General features: G+C 42.3%; 1 protein-coding gene across 2 annotated transcripts in view; it reads left to right on the forward strand.

Moving 5' to 3' along the window:
• Nucleotides 1-18,905: 18,905 nt before the first annotated feature.
• Nucleotides 18,906-21,227, forward strand: part of BRINP2 (BMP/retinoic acid inducible neural specific 2) — a 242,837-nt gene continuing 240,515 nt past the window's right edge. Inside the window, exons 1-2 of one of the 2 annotated variants that reach the window (XM_063428248.1) lie at nt 18,906-18,943; nt 19,555-19,728. The gene's annotated coding sequence lies outside the window, so the exon portion shown is untranslated. Of the gene's footprint in view, nt 19,361-19,554; nt 19,729-21,227 lie in introns of both variants that reach the window. The other variant, XM_063428247.1, reaches the window with a different exon arrangement.

A 21,227-nucleotide genomic window follows, 5' to 3' on the forward strand; every position in this document is an offset into this window, starting at 1 on the left:
GTAATTTTTGCAGTTTTTTTATAAACTGCAATAATTACCTTGCGTGGTTAACTCCACCTCTAGTGGCTGTCTACTAGACAGCCACTAGAGGGCACTTCCTGGTTCCTAGCACAGGAAACGCTGTGTGAGGACCTCCAGCGTCGCTCATTTCTTCATGGGGAGCGCATTGCCGCACATGCGCATTAGGTCTCCCCGGCTGGTGGGCGGGATCAGTCTCACCCACCAGCCGATGCAGTCAGAAGGAGGAGCGATGAGGGACATTGTCGCTGCCTCAGGTAAGTTACTGAAGGGGTTTTCACCCCTTCAGCTACCGGGGATTGGGGGGTGGGAGGGAGAGGGAACCTGCAGTGCCAGGAAAACGGATTGTTTTCCTGGCACTGGAGTTTCCCTTTAAGTATATTTGATATTGTCTTTTATTGTTTTATTAACTATCAAATGTAATAAAGCAGCTAATAATTTAAACTTTTTTTTAAACTTCACCCTGATTGTTTGCGGATCCCGGCACCACATATTCCTTTGGAGGGGAAAATACAACCTGAGCGCTGTGTAGTGAGCAATACCTGAGGGTGCCAAGTCCTGCTGGAAAATGAAGTCAGCATCCCCATAAAGCTCATTTGTGGAAGGAAACATGAAGTGCTCCAAAATCTCCTGGTATACGACTGCGTTGACCCTGGATTTAATGAAGCACAGTGGGCCAACACTAGCAGATGACATGGCTCCCCAAATCAACACAGACTGTGGAAACTTCACACTGGACTTCAAGCATTTTGCAGTGTGTGCCTCTCCATTCTTCCTCCAGACTCTGGGTCCTTGGTTTCCAAATGAGATGCAAAAGTTGCTCTCATCATAAAAGAGGACTTTGGACCACTGAGCAACAGACCAGGTCTGTTTTCTTTAGCCCAGGTAAGACGCTTCTGACGTTGTTTGTTGTTTAGGAGCGGCTTGACAAGAGGAATACGACATCTTAAGCCCATGTCCAGGATCCGTCTGTGTGTGGTGGCTCTTGATGCACTGACTCCAGCCTCAGTCCACTTCTTGTGAAAGTCCCCAACACTTTTGAATGGCCTTTTCCTGACAATCCTCTCCAGGCTGCGGTCATCCCTGCTGCTTGTGCACCCTTTTCTTCCACACTTTTCCCTTCCACATAACATTCTATTAAAGTGCTTTGATACAGCACTTTGGGAACATTTACCTTCCTTTGCAATTACCTTTTGAGGCTTTCTCTCCTTATGGAGGGTGTCAATGATGTTTTTTTTGCACAACTGTCAGGTCAGCAGTCTTTCTCATGATTGTGATTCCTACTAAACCAGACTGAGAGACCATTTAAAGGCTCAGAAACCCTCTGCAGGTGTTAAGGCTTACTTAGCTGATTAGAGTGGGACACTGTGAGCCTAGAATATTGCACCTTTTCACAACATTCTAATTTACTGAGATTGTGGATTTGGGGTTTTCATGAGCTGTAAGTGCAGTGCAAAAACCTCTCAATGAGCTACATTGTAGAGTCTATGATTGGACAACCACAGAAAGTGTGGGCTGGGTTAGAATGGTAGGGCTTGCTAAACCTTCAGACAAGAGACCTGCAGCTTTTGCAAGATGTTTTCATTCACAAACCCAAAGAAAAACGTATAATTAAATGCATGCAAGCTACTATTTGGAGTTTGTAGACTAAATAGTGATTTTTATATATTATTTGTACAGTGGAGTTTAAAAAAACAGCACTTTGTATGGCAAAATTCATCTTTTTTTGTATTTCCACACAAAATGTTTGCCACCATGGACGTTAATCACACTCTACAACAGGGGTGCAAAAAGGTAGATCCCCGGATGTTTTAAAACTACAGCGTCCATGATGCCTTGTCATTCTAAAGGCATGCAAAGCATCATGGGAGTTGTAGTTTTACAACTACTGAGGGATCTACCTTTTGGGCATCCCTGTTCTACAACAAGCATGCATGTTTTCTTTGGCAGTGTATCTATTAAACAGAGAGTTTTTTTTCTTCGTATTTGGCCTGGGGAGTGTTATTTATCAAGTCATACCAGGACAGATTCTAGGCACCATTTACTCTATTCAAATTTAGGCAGATGAAGTTACCAGGAGCCATGTCCCATTTGCTCTCATGTGAAAAGTCATGGGTAGAAAATAGGGGTCGGTAGAAAAACTTGCTAAACTGTGGGATCCTCCTCATATGCTCTCATGCATACACTGTGAGGTGCAATAGGCATTTATTGCATATTGAGAGAGAAAATGTCCTTTTATATGTGAATTCTGAAAGGAAATAGAAAGACACAACAAGCTCATTAAAACTCTGTCGTATGCTTTAGGTAAGAAAATGCACAATTGTGTTTCATCAAATGTGAAATTGTCCGATCCCTGTTAATGGAACACTGCAAGCACCATAGCCACTACACTCTGCTACAGTGGTTATGGTGCCAATGTGCTCACCAAGTGTAATTTGTGGAAGCATTTAAGAATAGTTTGCCAACTTACCTGGCTCCCCCAAGCACTGCAACAAATCCAGCTTCTCCTGCAGGAGAAGGTGGATGCTTCCCCTGGGCTAAGCAAAGCATGATTAAAGGGTTGGCTCACTGGCTTAGAACACTCTGGTAGCTCTGGAACATAGCTGGTGCTATCAGTAAATGAGGATGGACCTACATTGAGCTGCTTAACTCAGGGGAGCTAACCAGATTTTTCTTACAAGGAATGAAGAGGTAGCCAGGTAAATTGTCAAACTATTACTAAAGGGTTTGACAAACCCTGGGAGGGTGCCAGAGCACTCTGACGCAAAATTCAAAATCGAGCTGTATTGGTTATAGGATTTGCAGTGTTCCTTTAAGGGAATACATTCTTCAATTCCAAGATTATTGAATAAAACATCAGGATTATTCACCAAAGTTTGAATGTTTGCAAATTAAATCAAAAAGGAAAAACTGATCTGAGAAAATTCTCCTGCTCCGCCATAGTCACATCTTGGCTAATCCTGTATTAGTTACAAAAACACTCCAAGCACCATAACCACTACAGATTGTTGTAATTGTATGGTGCTAGACTGCCCTAGTATGCCCCACATTGAAGTCAGAGTCGGCTCTCTAATTAGGCGGTTTAGGTGGCCTACAGTATCATCCACCCTCCCTCACACCATCACCCCCTCCCTCCTATTATTCCCCGTCACATTATTACCCCCTCTCTCTTAGTATCCCCCTTCAAAGTATTACTCTCTCTATCCCAGTATCCCCTCCACTATATTACCTCCTCCGTCACTGTATTACCCCCTCCCTCCCAGTATCCCAACCCCAAAGTATCACCCCCCTCCCTCGCAGTATCAACCCCCTTCATCACACCCTCTTACACACATCTCCCTTACTCACAATATTACCCCTCCCTCACAGTATTACCCCCTCACACACCATCACCCTACACCCAGACTGTATTACCCCCCCTCACAGTATTACCCCCCTCCCTCACAGTATCAACCCCCTTCATCACACCCTCTTACACACATCTCCCTTACTCACAGTATTACCCCTCCCTCACAGTATTACCCCCTCACACACCATCACCATACTCCCAGACAGTATTACCCCCTCCCTCACAGTATTACCCCCTTCCACACAGTGTCACTCCCGTCCCACACAGTGTCAACCCCATCCCACACAGGGTCACCCACTGTCCCTCACAGGGTCACCCCCCACACACACACAGGGCCACCCCCTCACACAAACTGTCACCCTGCCCCAAGCACTGTCACCCTGCCTCACACGCACCCCCAACAATGTAGTGTGACCATACTCTCACACACTGTCAGTCTCCTTACACATTGTCACCACTCACACACTGTCATCCCCCCCAAACTTTCAGCTCCACTTTCTATCCACACTCACATTAACCACTCCTAATCTTGTTACACTCGTATCTGCCCTAGCTCTGCCACACTCACCCTGTCAAATTAACCCCCCTAATTCTGTCACACTCACCTTCTCTAACTCTGTCACACTCTGCCCCCACCCCCAACCCTGCTACTCTATCCTGTCACATTAATGCCTCTAATCCCGTCACACTCTGCCACACTCACCCTTTCACATTAACCCCCCTTAATCCTGTCACACTCCCTTCTCCACCCATGCCACATTCACCCTTCACACCAACCCTGTGATACCCACACCCAACCCAACTATGCCACACTTACCCTGTCACATTAACCCCTCCAATCCTGTCACACTCATCCCTTCTACCATGCCACTATTGCCCTGACACACTTACCTCCACTCGCTCTGTCACACTCCCTCATGAAACCATGTCATGTTCACCCTCCCTCATTCTCTCTCACAACTCCCCCCACTCTGTCCCATTGACCTCCTTTGTCCTGTCATACTCTCCCTGCCACTGATACCTCTTTACTCTGTCACAGTCACCAGCTGAAGACATACATCAAACACACTTTATTATTTGGTAATTGATTTTTTAGCTCAAACTAAATTTTAATTTTTGTTTCCAATAACCCCATCACACCAGTACTTATGTATACATGACTGCCAGGCTATGCAACCATACCCCACAATTGTGTATAAACAATTGGCATACTTGCAAATTAAAATTATTTATTGCAATTTAATTATTTTTGCCAATTATTCTACAACTGCAGGCAGGGAGCTCACAATGCCCCCTCACCCTGCCATCTCTAGGTCATTTACCCACATATTGATTAGTCTAATATATATTTTTAAAATTGATCATTGAAGTTGCAGTGTATCATTTTGACCCAGATGGCATGGGAATGTTTAAAAGTTGAAGTAATCATAAAAGCAAAAGTGTTTGAACTATGAATCTATTCTAACCACAAAAACATTGATTTATCCATCTGCTTGCTTGAATAAATATTTTTAAATTAGAAATGAACTACCTACATATTTTGACATTTCAATGATGTGATAAATTCTACAAACAAGTCCCTAGCTCTGGACTTGTCAGATTCACCATGGTTTCCCGAACACGTACCACTTATGCATGCTGAGGGACATGTAGAAGCACTATGAGAAGGGCTACCATGCTGTATGTAGACTTCATATGAAGGAAAGCAATTTTTAATCTGGGAGAATTCCTTTAGAAACTGCCTTGATTATTTAAATAGTTCACATCCAGTTTACATACTATTGTTCAGCATTTCTGATCTACTGCCCACAAGCATGAAAATGTTATATGCTTTCGGTACAAGATGGTGGACTTGGCAACATTAGTTGGCACACAACGATACACAAAAAGTCTATGCCATACACGCAGTCACAGCTGATCTGTTAAATAGATAGATTTAGGAATTTTCCAGATCAGTTACTTTTGCTTACATAGTTACATAGTTACATAGTTACATAGCTGAAAAGAGACTTGAGTCCATCAAGTTCAGCCTTCCTCACATATGTTTTGTGCTGTTGATCCAAAAGAAGGCAAAAAAAAAACCCAGTTTGAAGCACTTCCAATTTTGCAACAAGCTAGGAAAAAAATTCTTCTTGACCCCAGAATGGCAGTCAGATTTATCCTTGGATCAAGCAGTTATTACCCTACATTGAAAGATTATATCCTTGAAAATTCTGTTTTTGCAAGTATGCATCTAGTAGCTGTTTGAACATCTGTATGGACTCTGATAAAACCACTTCTTCAGGCAGAGAATTCCACATCCTGATTGTTCTTACAGTAAAAAACCTTTCCTTTGCCTTAGACGAAATCTTCTTTCTTCTTGTCTAAACGCATGACCTTGTGTCCTATGTAAAGTCCGGTTTGTGAATAGATTTCCACACATTGGTTTGTATTGGCCTCGAATATATTTGTATAATGTTATCATATCCCCTCTCAGGCGACGTTTTTCTAAACTAAATAGGTTTAAATTTGTTAAACTTTCTTCATAGCTGATATGTTCCATTCCTTTTATCAATTTTGTAGCCCGCCTCTGCACTTTTTCTAGTGCCATAATATCCTTCTTTAGAACAGGTGCCCAAAATTGCACAGCATATTCAATGTGTGGTCTTACCAGTGATTTATAAAGAGGCAAAATTATATTCTCGTCCCGAGAATGAATGCCCTTTTTCATGCATGACAGTACCCTACTGGCCTTGGCCACTGCTGATTGACATTGCACATTGTTGCATAGTTTGTTGTCTATAACAATTCCCAAGTCCTTTTCGTGTCTTGTTATCCCTAATTCGCTTCCATTAAGGGTATACGTTGCTTGTGTATTCTTTACGCTGAAGTGCATAACTTTGCATTTTTCAACATTAAATTTCATCTGCCATTTGAGTGCCCAGTCCTCCAGTCTATCTAAATCCCTCTGCAGCAAAGTAACATCTTGCTCACATTGTATTATTTTACAAAGTTTTGTGTCATCTGCAAACACTGAAACATGACTTTCAATGCTGTCTTCAAGATCATTTATAAACATGTTAAAAAGAAGGGGTCCCAGAACAGACCCCTGAGGGACACCACTTGCCACCTCTGTCCAGCTTGAAAATTTACCATTAACGACAACTCTTTGTACTCTGTTTTTAAGCCAATGTTCTACCCAAGAACAAGCATTTTCATCTAGACCGATTTCCTTGAGTTTGAACACTAATCTTCTGTGTGGAACTGTATCAAATGCCTTGGCAAAATCCAAAAAGATCACATCCACTGCAACACCCTGATCTATACTTCTACTTACTTCTTCGTAGAATGCAATCAAGTTAGTTTGACACGACCTGTGCTTCATAAAACCGTGCTGATTTTTGCTGATAACCATGTTCTTCTCAAGGAATTCTTGAATATTATCCCTTAATAACCTTTCAAATATTTTACCAGCCACAAAAGTTAAGCTCACAGGTCTATAATTTCCAGGCAAGGATTTTGAACCCTTTTTGAATATAGGAACCACATCTGCCTTCCTCCAATCCTCCGGAACACTTCCTGAAAGAAAATAATCTTGACAAATTAAAAACAGAGGTTCACTTATTTCTACACTTGGTTCCTTAAGTACACGTGGATGGATACCTTCAGGCCCTGGAGCTTTGTTTATATTAACTTTCTTTAGTTGCTGCAGCACCTTGTCTTGAGTTAACCAATTACAATTATTCTGCAAGTTTTTAGTAGCAATCATTTGCACATCTATTGCCATGGGTTCTTCCTTAATATATACAGAGGAGAAATAGTTATTTAAAATTCCTGCCTTTTCCTGGTCTTCATTGACTAACACCCCCGTTTCAGTTTTTAGTGTACCTACACTTTCATTTTTTTTTTTTTTAGAATTTATGTACTTAAAAAATGCTTTAGGGTTGGTTTTGCTCTCTTTAGCTATCATTTTTTCATTTTGAAGTTTAGCAAGTCTAATTGCATTTTTGCACGCATTATTTGCTTCCTTATATCTTTTATAAGATTCATCTGATTTGTCCGATTTAAATGCTTTAAATGCCCTTTTCTTATTTTTAATATCTTGTTTTACTTTTCTACTACTTACATTTTACAACTGAAATTTTATTTTTCTCCAATTTGGAGTTCAGTAAGTAAATCCCAAAGTGAATTTGAATGCAGTGCCCAAACGTCCACATCAGGGAGTATCAATCCATATCTTTGGATTCTGCAGAGTTCAGTGTCCGGTTGTAAACAGTGCAGCAGTTTTAAACTAGACTCAAAGGACATGTGCAGAGTAATTTCTTTACTTGCTGCAGAGTTCTAGCAGAGGCAGCTAAAAAGTAAAAAGATGAGTCATCATTAACATATTCATGGGCAGAACATGAAAGGCGATGACCTGCATTATGTAGACTTTAAATGAATCAGGTATGAAAATAAGCCATCAATCAGCAAGGAATCCGGATTCATTTAAATTCAACATACTACAGGTCATCACTTTTCATACGTTGTCCAGCAATATGTAGAAGTAATACATGTCCAGGAAATTCTAGTAATTCTAATTGGGACACTATAGGTACCCAGACCACTTCAGCTAATTGAAGTGGTCTGGGTGCAGTGGCCCTGTCAGTTTAACCCTACAATGCTAAATATTGCAGTTATTAATAAACAGCAATAATTACAATTTAAAAGATTCTTTTTTTTAAATGCCTAACCAAATAGCTAAACATATTTCCCAATAGAACCTAAAGGGACACACTAGATACTCTCTGAGAAAAGACAGTGTTTACATTGCTACCTAACATTACCTCTAGTGGATGCAACTTAGACAGACACAAGAGGGACTTCCTGGACGAGGTACTGCAAACATTGCAAGACTGACATTCAGTGTCTCGATACTCTGTGTGGAGCACACTATGGCAAAAAGGCAAACATGTGGTTCTTTGTTGAGCTCGTTTGCATATGCCTACTCAGAATCCCTTGCAGTAGTGAGAGCACTGTTAAAGTGAGATTTCTGTGGAAATAGCAAGTCTTATGGCTTGACTGTGTGTGTATTTATGTTTAGCATAGTATTAACTATATATATATATATATATATATATATATATTTATATATATATATATATATATATATATATAGAAAGAGGAGTGCGGGGAAAGGGGAGAGAGACATCTATTCTTTTGGCTTTCTGCAGTCAGTCCCTGTGAAGATGAACGGTTGCATCAACTGCTTGTATTTTAGGTGATGGTGGTGAGAGTTGGTGTCTGGCAGTATAAAGAAGATTATAGCATTTCATACCCTGTTTTTGCTGCTTTTCTTCATATAATACTAAAAGACAACTCAATTTCATCACATCCAATCCTGCTATTCTCTTGGGAATTATTACTATTCTGCAGTACACAGAGTGGCATATGCTGTTAATCATATCACTGAGTGTTTTTCAGTGTAAATCGCATTCACAATGAGGTGACTAGCGGTCCCCTGATACGATTTGTCCCCAGATATGCACCCGCATTGCCTCTACCACAGCTAAACAAGGCAATTTATAACACTGTTACTAGGCACTGATGTATACTGATCTTATATCTACAAAGTGACTTGGTCTGTCGCAGTTTTATATATATATATATATATATATATATATATATATATATATATATATAGTCAGCCACAACATTAAAATCACTGACAGATGAAGTGAATAACATTGATTATATCATTACAATGGCATATGTCAACGGGGTAGGATATATAAGGCAGCAAGTGAAAAGTCAGTTGTTAAATTTTATGTGTGGGAAGCAGGACAAAATGGACAAGCGAGAAGATGAGTGACTTTAACACGAGCCAAATAGTAATGGCTAGACAACTGGGTCAGAGCATCTCCAAAACAGTAACAATCGTGGGGTGTTCCTGGTATGCAGTGGTAAGTAGTGGTATCAAAAGTGGTGCAAAGAATTACAACTGGTGAACCGACTACAGGGTCATTGACGTGGGGACCGAAGGCTTGCTGGTCTGGTCCAAGGCTCATTGATGCATGTGGGAAGCGAAGACTAGTCCGCCTGGTCAAATCACACAGTAGAGCTACTGTTGCTCAAATTGCTGAAAAATTTAATTCTGGCCATGATAGAAAGGTGTCAGAACACACACTGCATAGCAGTTTCAGGACGAATAGGTTTTAAGTTGATGTTTCTTCACGTTTGCATATTGATCAAGCATGTATTTTTGCAAACAAATTGGCTATGTACAGAAGTTTTGTCAGAGATTACTCTTTGTTTGACATATATTCCTTCTCTTTGTCAACATCTTGGCCAACTTGGACCAGTTTTACCCAACTGCTTGGTCACACTGAACAATTACTAAGTGGCCCTATGACTACTTATTCAGAACATATAATTCATCACTCACTGCCCTATAAGCATTACCATGAGCTCTGTGAACCCCAACGTCTTTCAAACGTCCTTTACCACGTGTTGGTAACAGGTACCTTGGCACCACGTAGAAGCCCTGCAGGGGATGCAGTCCCCTGACTACTTAATATTTCACTAGATGACCAGGCATTAAACTGCTTGGTGTTCAGCAGCAGCTTTCCTGCATGAAATTGTGTGTTTTATGCTGTTTCACATATACTGTGTGTGGGTTCACACAAGGCATGCCTCCCAATGCTGAAAAGTATAAACTGACGAGAAAGGGGCAGTGGAGAAAACTAATTGGGGTCTTCTTTTTATGCAATTAGCGTCATGGATACCTGAAGAAGTGCATGCCAATACAGACCACATCTGTGGCAGAAAGACAGATTGCCTTGCAAGGCAGACCACCAGACTTGTCTATGTGTGGACATTTCACTGGTGTCCAGAGAAGTAGAGCAGCAGACAAAACCAAACAAACGGGAGTATGGAACAGAGATTCCATATTAGAATTGTCCAGTTGGATGCAGGATTGTTGGAGGCATGGTTGGGAGAAAAGTGCTCTCAACCAGGAGAAGAGTCCTAACCGCTAATTAGCATTTAAAGATCAAGGTGCTTGAATAAATTCCATATTGTGGGGTATAATAATCAATGCCTTTATTTTCAGGAGATCAACGGCCATCCTAGTGGTTAATTTCTTCAGAAATGTTAATAAATTGGTACCTTGGGTTTTGTTTTTTTGTTCAACTGCAAGAAGAGAGATGCGTAAAAGGTTGAACTGGGTGGATGGCAATTATGTATTTATTTATGTATGTATTTTTTTAAGCTATGCTTCTATGTAAGTATATGTATTGAGTATACGTATTTTCTTGCTTAGGGCACTTAAAACCCAACAGAGATTGGTGTTTTTTATTTCATGTTTTTTTTTATTTTTTTTTATCAATAAACGATGTATGACGGTCCTTGCTTCATCTCTTATGCATTCATGTTTTGATTTTACTAGTTGCTTGTAACGTTAACTGAAAATAAACTGTTTGTGGAATTAAAGCTTCTCATTATCAAGGGAAATTGATATAAATTGTAAATGTTACTTTGAAATATCTTACTGATCTCTCGGACTCAGCAGCATTACGTGCACTCAAGATATTTTACACTTTAGGGAACACTGTCATATTTTTTTTTACTATCCTTAGATCAGCGGTTCCCAAACCGTGTGCCAGGGCAGGCAAACCGGTCTGCCGCGGAATGTTTCCCTGGTGCGTTGATTATAGCGACCGGGCACCTGTAATATCGGCCGTCTGGGAGGCAGTGACAGCCTGTCACTTTCTCCCAGCCAGCGTCATGCAAGGAGATAGAGCGGGAGGGAGAGGAGGCAGCCGCAGCATGAGGGGAGAGGAGCAAAAAGAGCTCCAGACCCCTCACTACTAGCAGCAGCAGAACTTCAAGCCACCCTCCTGGACACACAAGGTAAGCTAACAGGAGGGTGGCTGGAGATATCAAAAATATCACTTGTGTGTGTGTGTGTGTGTGTGTATGTATGTGTGTGTGAGTTTGTATGAGTGTGTGTGTGTCTGTATGTATGTATAAATGAGTCAGTGTGTGTATGTATGTGTGTGTGTGTATGAGTGTGTGTGTGTATGTATGAGTGTGCATGTATGAGTGTATCTGTGTGCAGGGCCGGACTGGGATAAAAATTCGTCCCGGGCATTTTTTTATCACAGCGGCCCACTAAGAAGGGGCGGTGCAGAGAGGGTGTGTTTTGTCGTCACTAACGACAAACACGCCCCCTTCTCAAAGTGCAGGCCAGGGCAGACCATGCGCAGAGCTCTGCTAAAGAGCTCTAGCATGAGAAAAAAGCCCTGTATTTGTTCTGCACAGTGCAAGCAAATTTAATAACATGCTTGCACTGTGTTTCCTTGCAACTTGTCTCTGGTGTCTCTATAAATGGAGGTATTTTTGGGATGTCTGTAAATTTTACATTTTTTGTATCTGGAGATAATTGAGTTAATTCACTACCTGACTCAATTATCTCTCCAACACAGGGGAGGAGTTTGGGACTGGTAACTTGTCCCCTCCAAGGTCCAGGAGAGGGATTATCTTATTTGTGTGGGAGTGTCATGGGCGTGCTTAACTGTGTTCAGAATTGTATAAAAGCAGGCAATCTGGCCAGATTAAAATCATTCCAGCTTGTACTCCCAGAACTATGTGTTGTCTGGTTACTGGGAGGGGAAAGAGCTAATCACTACTCCAGCTTGTTCCAGTGTGGGGGATTCAATGGGGAAAGTCCTTGTAAGGACTATAGCTCCCAGGACTGAGTTTCGTCCAGTGCCTGGGGGTGGATAGAGCGAGTTCCCCATTTGGCTCCAGGAGGGAGCGGTTCTAGGACCCCAGTCATGCCAAGGCGACTTTGGGCAAGTAGTGCTGCGGTTTGTCCCCTGTTCCAGCTAGGAAGCGGTCCTTGGCGGAGGTACCCAGCCAGGGGTACAGTGAGCTCCAGTCTCTTTGGTGGAAAACCAGCACTACTTCAGAGATGGGAAGCAAGTACCATTGGGCAATATCCGGCATCGACACCCAGCTTCAGCAGCAGTTACAGGCGGTGCTGTGCAGTTCGGATTACCCTATTTCAATAGAAAAAAAGACAGAGTATCATTCAAGGTGTTTCCCTAGTGGTAGTCGGAAACACCTTGGGAGGGCACAGTCAGTCTCCCTCCCCAACTACAGAGAAAGATACAGGGAATGGAGACAATCGGTCCCACTCCCCAGCAGCTGGGGCTGTCGTCCAGAGACAAGCCCCATGGCGTGGATGGTGCAAATGGGACTGAGGTCTCTGCCCAGATCTCCAACTGCGGAACATCAGCCAAGATGAGGATTCCAGAAGCAGTCTTTCCCAAGAGCAGGGAGAAGAGGGTATCATCCCTCCCCAGCCACAGCGGGAATACCAGGAAGGGGGGTAGTACCAGGGCCGGACTGGCCCACCGGGATACCGGGAAATTTCCCGGTGGGCCGCGGCACCTGGGGGCTGCAGAGGTATGTGCCACCGGGTGGCCGGTCCGGTGGCACACTCAGAGGGGGCCGGCCGCTTTCCACGCTAGTGCCGCCGGGCCGGGTGGCAGCCTCGCCGGTCCGGCGGCACTTCTAATGCTGGGGACTGAGCGAGGAGGAGGGAGGAGCATGTCTCTGTACCATGCTCCCTCGCGGTTCCCACAATTCACAGCACAGGAACCGCGAGGGAGCATGGTACAGAGACATGCTCCTCCCTCCTCCTCCCTCCTCCTCGCTCAGTCCCCAGCATTAGAAGTGCCGCCGGACCGGCGAGGCTGCCATCCGGCCCGGCGGCACCAGCGTGGAAAGCGGCCGGCCCCCTCTGACTCACTCCTCTCAGGTAAATGGAGGGGAATTATAGAGCCACAAAGGGGGGGGGGGGGAATTATAGAGACATGGAGGGGGAATTATAGAGCCACGGGGGGGAGGGGGAATTATAGAGACATGGAGGGGGAATTATAGAGACACAAAGGGGGGGAGGGGGAATTATAGAGACACAAAGGGGGGGAGGGGGAATTATAGAGACACAAAGGGGGAGGGGGAATTATAGAGACACAAAGGGGGAGGGGGAATTATAGAGACACAAAGGGGGGAGGGGGAATTATAGAGACACAAAGGGGGAGGGGGAATTATAGAGACACAAAGGGGGGAGGGGGAATTATAGAGACACAAAGGGGGGAGGGGGAATTATAGAGACACAAAGGGGGGAGGGGGAATTATAGAGACACAAAGGGGGAGGGGGAATTATAGAGACACAAAGGGGGAGGGGGAATTATAGAGACACAAAGGGGGGAGGGGGAATTATAGAGACACAAAGGGGGGAGGGGGAATTATAGAGACACAAAGGGGGGAGGGGGTATTATAGAGGCACAAAGGGGGGGAAGGGGTATTATAGAGACACAAAGGGGGGGAGGGGGTATTATAGAGACACAAAGGGGGGTATTATAGAGACACAAAGGAGGGGAGGGGTATTATAGAGACACAAGGGGGAGTAATATAGAGACACAAGGGGAGGGGGAAATAAAACAGAGATAGGGAAGAAAGAGACAGTGGGAGAATAGAGAGAGACAGAGGGGGAGGGAGAGTGAGACACAAGGGGAGAAAGAGGGGGATAGAGAGATGGTAGAGAGGGAGAGAGAGACAGGGAAAAGAGGGAAAAAGAGACAGAGGGGAAGAGAGAGATACACAAGGGGAGGGGGAGAAAGAGGCAGAGGGGGAAGAGAGTGACTGGGAAGGAGAGGGGTGACATGGACACAGAGGAGCAGAGAGGGGAGAAAGAAATATATATATATATATAATATGACTGGTGGATCCAGGGGGGGGGCAACGGGCAATTGCCCTTTCCCCCCCAGATGCTCTCCCCTGCTGGCCAATGCAAGGCTGGCACTGTCCAAGCACCATGTGCCTTCACCGACCGGAGGGGAGATCAGAGATCTCCCTCCCTGTTCTGGAGGCACCATGCAGGCAGCCGGCAGGGGAGGGAGGAAGAGAGGACCCGGGAGCTCAGCCTACAGCTCCTCTGGGTCCTTCTTGTGCGAGTACAGAGCGTTGCCGCGGTTACAGTGGCAACGCTCCAGCTCTCGCGAGAGTGAACTCTAGCGCTGGAGCTACGGGCTAGAGTTCACTCTCACCACTGCGACCTCTAGCCCCATACACACACCCAGACCCCCCATACACACATTGCCCCACCCAAACACACATTGCCCCACACACCCTACACACTGAACCTTTCACACAAACTGCACTCCTCACACATTGCACCACTGCTCCTATACCCTACTACAGGCCCATATCCCAGCAGACCCCAGGTAAGTTGTCAAACTGTTCTTAAACAGTTTGACTACTTACTCTGGGAGCGGGTCCCAGCACTCCTGGCACCATAACCACTACACAGAGCAGTAGTGGTTATTGTGCATGGATTATTTCTTTAAATCTATAAGTGCCCCTCCCGAAATCAGGCTCTGGATCCGCCACTGGTGTGCGTGTGTGTGTATATATATATCATGTATATTAATGTGTGTATTAGTTATATATATATATATATATATATATATATATATATATATATGCCTATTATATTTACACATATATTAATGTGTATATATATATATAAATATATATATATATAAAATATATATACGTAATACACAGAGAAATGCAATTGATATGTGATGAGCAGATATTGGCCCAGTCTTGTTGCTAGGTGCATACTCCAGCACAAAACAATATTTAAAGTGAAGAGCGCACCCACAGGACTTCAAAATAAACAAGATATCGTCATTTTTTACAGTTGTGCCCTACATATATTCACCATTTCAGTCCCATTACCAAGCTTTTCTTAATATGTCAAGGTAGTTGGACTGAAACATTGGTTATATGCAAAGGCACGTCTGCTTAAAATAAATCTGCATGCAAATTTTTTTTTTTAAGCCTATATGTGCTTTTTTTCACGTTGGAGTAATCATTTTTAATCTTAAATGATCTTTTCTAACGCTGTATTTGCACACTATGCTGGCGCGACGCATTATGGGGCTGGTAAATAATTTTTTTCCAGGGCTGCTTTTAATTCCCAGTCCGGCCCTGGGTAGTACCAATTCCCAACCATGTCCCAGGTGCAGTGGAGGGAACTACGGCCTCCACTGATACCCTTCCACCAGAAGAGCTGGCATCAGGGCATTTATATCATAAATTATTAATCAGTTAAACAGGACTGGACGCAGACATGCACAGAGAGATATGGTAGAGAAAGAAAGGTAGAAAACAAAATAAATCACGTTTCATTTTCTTTCCCCTGTCTGTGTTTAAAGGAACATTACATGGTCAGGAACAACATAATAGACCCCAGTATCCACTTGTCCCCCTTAAAAAGGTAGAAAACCTCATAGACCCGCACGCACGTTTTGGGGTCAGAGGCCAGAGACAACCAATTACAGCCTCAAGAGTGTTATTTTAACCCAAATTACCTTTAGGTCAGTGCCCTGTTGTGGTTTCCACTAGCTGGTTATCCGAGAGTGTGTTCCTAATCGTGTTTTTTTCTTGTATTTGACTTTGGCTTTGTTTTGACTTCCCTGATTTCTGGTATTCTTGACTCCTGGCTTTCCTCATCGTTGTGTCACGTTCTGTGTCCCTGACCTCAGCAAGTATTTGGACTATTCTCAGGTACGTTAAGTCCGGCTATTCTAAGGTCTGGTTAAACGTTATCCTTAGTCCTAGGTGTGACACTATTCTGCGTGCTGGATCAAATATAATCCTGACAGTTTCACTCTGTAGGCCAGTGAAAATCCACCAAATTGGTCCCTTAGTAAATCTTCACTCTTCAACCCTAAAACATGACGACTTGTTTCTTTTGTTCGTCCTACCCCCCCTGCATTTACACTGCTCTGAAGATTTATGCTGCAATGTCATATTTCTAGAAAATAATAATTTCCTTTTAATCGAGACACAGTGGCAAGAATAGACAAGATGCGACTTTATCTATAGTATTTCCATGTTAAAAAACAGAACTTGATAGACAGACTGCGTCGGCAGCTATTGGCATATATAGACACGGAATGTACTCTATATTACAGCACAATAAAAGTCTAAATCATTAATAAAGATCATTAAATTAACATATACTTTAAATGTAAAAGCACGCTTCTCTTTAGTCTTTGCTTATTTTATGGTTCGTGGATAATGTGTTTTTTAAATTATATGTAGTGTGCGCGAGAACCACCTGATATACTGTAATTCTTTTTTATTGATTTATTTTGTCTGCAGCTGACCGCATTTATTTCCTTTTTTTGTAAAGACAATTTTACTTTACTCCGCTTTACCAGTTATTACTGCTGTGCTATGCTCAACTTGCTGGATTTTATATTGCAAATTGTACAGACACATTACTTGTTTGTTAAAGTTATAGAATGTGGATAAAGAACTAAGAACCCAGGCCTTTTAATATCAGAAGACACTAGGGATGAACATATCTCAATATCGGAGAATAGAACGGCGGAATATACTGGATCTGCAAACTATTTTACTGTCAAAAATAATACATTATTCATAGGCGTGTTATCAAAGTAATCATAAAAATAGTATTGCAAATGCCCTAACCATCAAAGGGGTGCAGCACAGAAATGGGGTACACACATAAATGAATAGTTTTTTGTGTCAGTCTGTTTACCCAACACACCTGTTGGCCTCTCACTTACACACATGCAGTGGCGTTGAGGGGTCAACAACTGGTGTATAATAGAGACAGGATATCTGTGCCTGTGGTGGTGAACAGATTGTCCTGATCTGTTTCAGATAAAGGGTGCCAGAATATAATGCCATATCACCGCCATCTACTGAATATATTACATGGCAGAGTATGTCCAAAGAACTCACATCTTTGATCGCTTTGCTATGATCTGCTTGTGAATGAACTGGTAAGAGTTGCCTAAATATCCGAGGCACAGATCTCCTGCTGCCCTATTAGAAAACTAGGTGGACACAGACCAGATCTCCAGTAATACATGTGCCTTGTTAGCGCTAGAGTTAAGCCAGTGTGTACACTGTGGTGTTTGGCTCTTTGTATGTGACAACAGTGAAATATATTGACAGATACATTTTGCCTACCGTTGGCACTCAAAGGGTTAATAGTAGTAGTGCCCTTCTTTGTCTTGTTGTTAGTGAGCCATGCACATTTAACTAGCTGCACCAGTGATAGCTCGCCTCTTTATTAACCCTTTGATTTCCACTGAGCTGACACAGCGCTCGAGGGGTTAACCCTCATCATACCAGAGAAGCACTGCCCAGTCTTTCGAAAGTTACAGTTAATAGCCCCTCTGTTGTTGTTTCCTACAGAGAGCACTGAATGAAGCCATTTATACAGCATTAAAAAATAACCCCAAGGCATTAATAATGATGCCAAATTGCCATTGCAGCTCTTATAAAATTGATAGGAAAGGAGGCAACATCTAAAATCATGTCCATTACCAGCTCCAGAATAATAAAAAAAAAAAAGATTTAACCTTTTCTGAAAACATGACATTTTGCACAGTATAACTATTTCTAAAATGTGCTTGTTTACCATACTGAAAAAGGAATAGAGGAGGCTAAAAAACAACAACTATATAATAGTAGCAGCTGTCTTAAACCTAAAGGAAAATGCTTATTGTCTGTTCTTTGCTCCCAGCCCACCAAACTACTGCAATTCAATAGCTAGAGCTAAATGACTCATTTTATTATATTTTTTGCATGGTGTTAGCAGATCCATTTAGGTACCATAACTACAGCATATAAACCCTTAAAACCAAAAGTGTTTCTTCTCTAAGCATGCATTCATGTTCCTTTAAATATGCACTATAATCACTGCAGTTTGTGGGTTTTTTTCAGCCCAAGTCAGCCAATAAGGCTGATTATAACAACCATTACCTAAGAGATACTAAAACTAAATTTCAGAGATGTCATTGGCAAAGCCTATTTTGGCCTACAGTGTTACTAGTTCCCCCCAAAAAATCCAAAACACATGTTCAAAACCCACCTCTGCAGCTCTCAGTACAAGGTGTGGGAGGACACAGCTGAAGCCAGGGAATAAACATCTAATAATATTATTTCTAGGCGTTCAGGGATAACTGAGTTTTACATCAATATTTCATGCAACCCGTATTACAGCAATGATTGTACTTCATGTTACTCTGCTGTGCTGTCCATTTTTATAAATGAACCTGTGTTGAAACAAGAATTGCTGCTTGGAATTTGTTATTATATGATATATTATCTCCTGGGTGTCTTATTACATTAAGGAACAGGGATTGCAGAACAATTCTTTTCAAACTCCCCTACTTTAAGTGGAAATAAGAGACTTAATAGATTTGTAAACCCAGCCAGCTGCAGCCCCCCTATCTCACCCTCCCCTCCCTTCCCATCTATTTCTGTACACTATAGTCTTTACCTATGCTACAGCAGCAAGCAGTGAAGGGTTAAAGCTTAGACCCTGTCTCACCCAATCCGCTGCCACCCCAGGGAAGCTATCAGCCAATCTTTTGTCGCTGGAGGTGTGCTTTTTCTCTCTATTGGCTGAATGGAGGCAGGCATGGAATAAGGGAATAGCAGGGGAGAGAGTTTGCCCACTGACTTGATGCTGAACTGGAGCTTGTGATCTTGCAGGTACCACATTTAGGAGATAGAGGCATATAAAGGATACAGAGACAGACAGAGAGAGAGAAAGAGAGAGAGAGGCAAGCAAGGGGGGAGAGTGAGTGTGTGAGGAAAGCACTGACACTAACAGTGATACACGCATAGATACAAAATATACAAAAATAACAGATCACATCACTGAGACATCAGCTTCACTGGGAGACAATGGGAGACACACAGACCTTGAGATGCAAAGACTATGTGAGAATCAGGAAGCTCACCCTGAGCTTATAGGGTGATAGCAGGATGTGTGTGATGTGAATGGCACACTGTCACTGATGTACAGCCTGGCTTGGCACAGGAGATGCCCAGATACCCGCACACAAGTGCACAGCTGATTGTCGTACCGGGGTGCTGGAGGATTGGCACAGAAACATCTGTCCCCAGGTGACTTTTTTTTATTTTATTTTTTTGACCTGGGATTCTTGTTCACTATTGCTGGTCACAGGATTGCTTGGGTGCCTGTTTATTTTTTTTTTATTTGTATTTTTTTTTTTTTTTCCTGATCTTTGGATTCTGATGGACAATGGGAGACACATGAGACTGTTGTGCAGCTAATCTTTAATTCCTTGAACTTTCAGCCTGGCATCTGGATAATAACAACTAGGAGCTAAAACCAAGGACTAGTCTCTGTACAAATCAATTCACTGCCGGGAGAGCAGCTAGATCCCAATTATGACGAGTGCTGAAGCTGCTGTGGACGTTTGATTGGCAGTGCCCAGGAGGTTTTGGGCCCCTTCGATATTGCCCTTTGGGTAAGTTATCCCTCTCGCATTGCACTTACACAAGTTCATGTTAATGTCTTTTTTAGAATCCTATCCACAGCAGTGTGCAAGACAGCCTAAATGATCTCCCAGGGCATGTGTTTTACTGTGAGACAAACATGAGGGGAGGCTGGCTGCATATCAAACATAAGAGCTGTGCTGGCTATAGAGTTAAAGGTGCAAACATGTCCAATTGTAGAACAGACGATGAGCTCTGTAGAACTGCTCCTTGAGATGTCACTGTGATACACAGATTGATTCATTATGTTTGTGCACCAGTGCATGGATTTTATTTATAGAACACTGAATTGATCTGTAACAATGTATACATTATAGCAAGCACAATGATGCCCATCACAGTGCTGTCACCTAGTCCCTTTTTTCAAGCTTTGCAATGGTTCGTCATGAATGGGTATTGAATGGGTTAAACTTTTTTTTTTTTCCTGCAATAATGCTGTAGGGCACTAGTCCATTGACCTGTTCCTTGCTAAAGAGACCCACAAGGCATTGCTCCATTAATCACTTTATCGCTGGGTTTTATGTTCTCGGTGCACTGCAGAAAATCTAATAACCCTCCAGGATAGAGGAGGTTGTGTTACCCCCTAGTAGCCAGAGGGGCCAGTAGTATATTGTCTTCATTAGCCCTCCAAGCAAGGAAGCTGGTAGAATGAATTGCTGCCTGACACCTTGTGTGTACAGATGAACAAATTGTTATCTGTGGCCTAAATATCAGGCCCCCAGGAACTGTCATATTGATGGTCACAAGGTACATTGAGGGTGCTCTTTGAAAAAAAATATATATGGAAAAGAAAAAGGATATAGAACAGTAGAGCCACATATAACTATAGGGTTTAGACTGCCTGAATTTCTAGCTGAGTGACTTTAGCTGCTGTAGAACCTCTTTGAAATATTAGGATCTGTCAGTGTCTCCATTTTTATTTTTCGTGAAGTTGGGGAACAACTTTAGAAAGCTTAAAAAAAAAAAAAAATCTCTTTCTTTAGATACAATTTTGAACCAAGTGTCATCTTCTAAACTGGACCAGTGACTGTCTGGTGGTCCCATTCTTTAGGGTAAGACAAGGCCAGAGGGCTAATGCATCATCATGTCACTGTCCAACTGGCAAGTTCACAGATTATTTGGAGGTGATCAAACCTCTGTAATGACTTGTTATAATGACTTGTTATAAAAAATAAAAAAGCATTAAGTTACAGTTGTGGCATTATATCTCAATATTCAGTAAAATTCCTGCCAAATAAGTTGTTTAGAAAAAAAATTAGTTGTAAAATAAACACATTGCAAAAAAAAAAAAAAAAAAAAAAGTAAGAAAATGTTTGTCTGGAAATAGTCGAAGTGTACGGAATGTTACTGCCTTATAAAAACAAAACAAAAAAATATGTTTTCATTAAGCCCAGCTCAAAAAATATTTTTCCTTACGAAGGATATATATATATATATACACAATAGTATAATGATATATAATTATATACAT

The sequence above is a fragment of the Pelobates fuscus genome, chromosome 7, assembly GCF_036172605.1.
Source record: "Pelobates fuscus isolate aPelFus1 chromosome 7, aPelFus1.pri, whole genome shotgun sequence".
Taxonomy (NCBI): domain Eukaryota; kingdom Metazoa; phylum Chordata; class Amphibia; order Anura; family Pelobatidae; genus Pelobates; species Pelobates fuscus.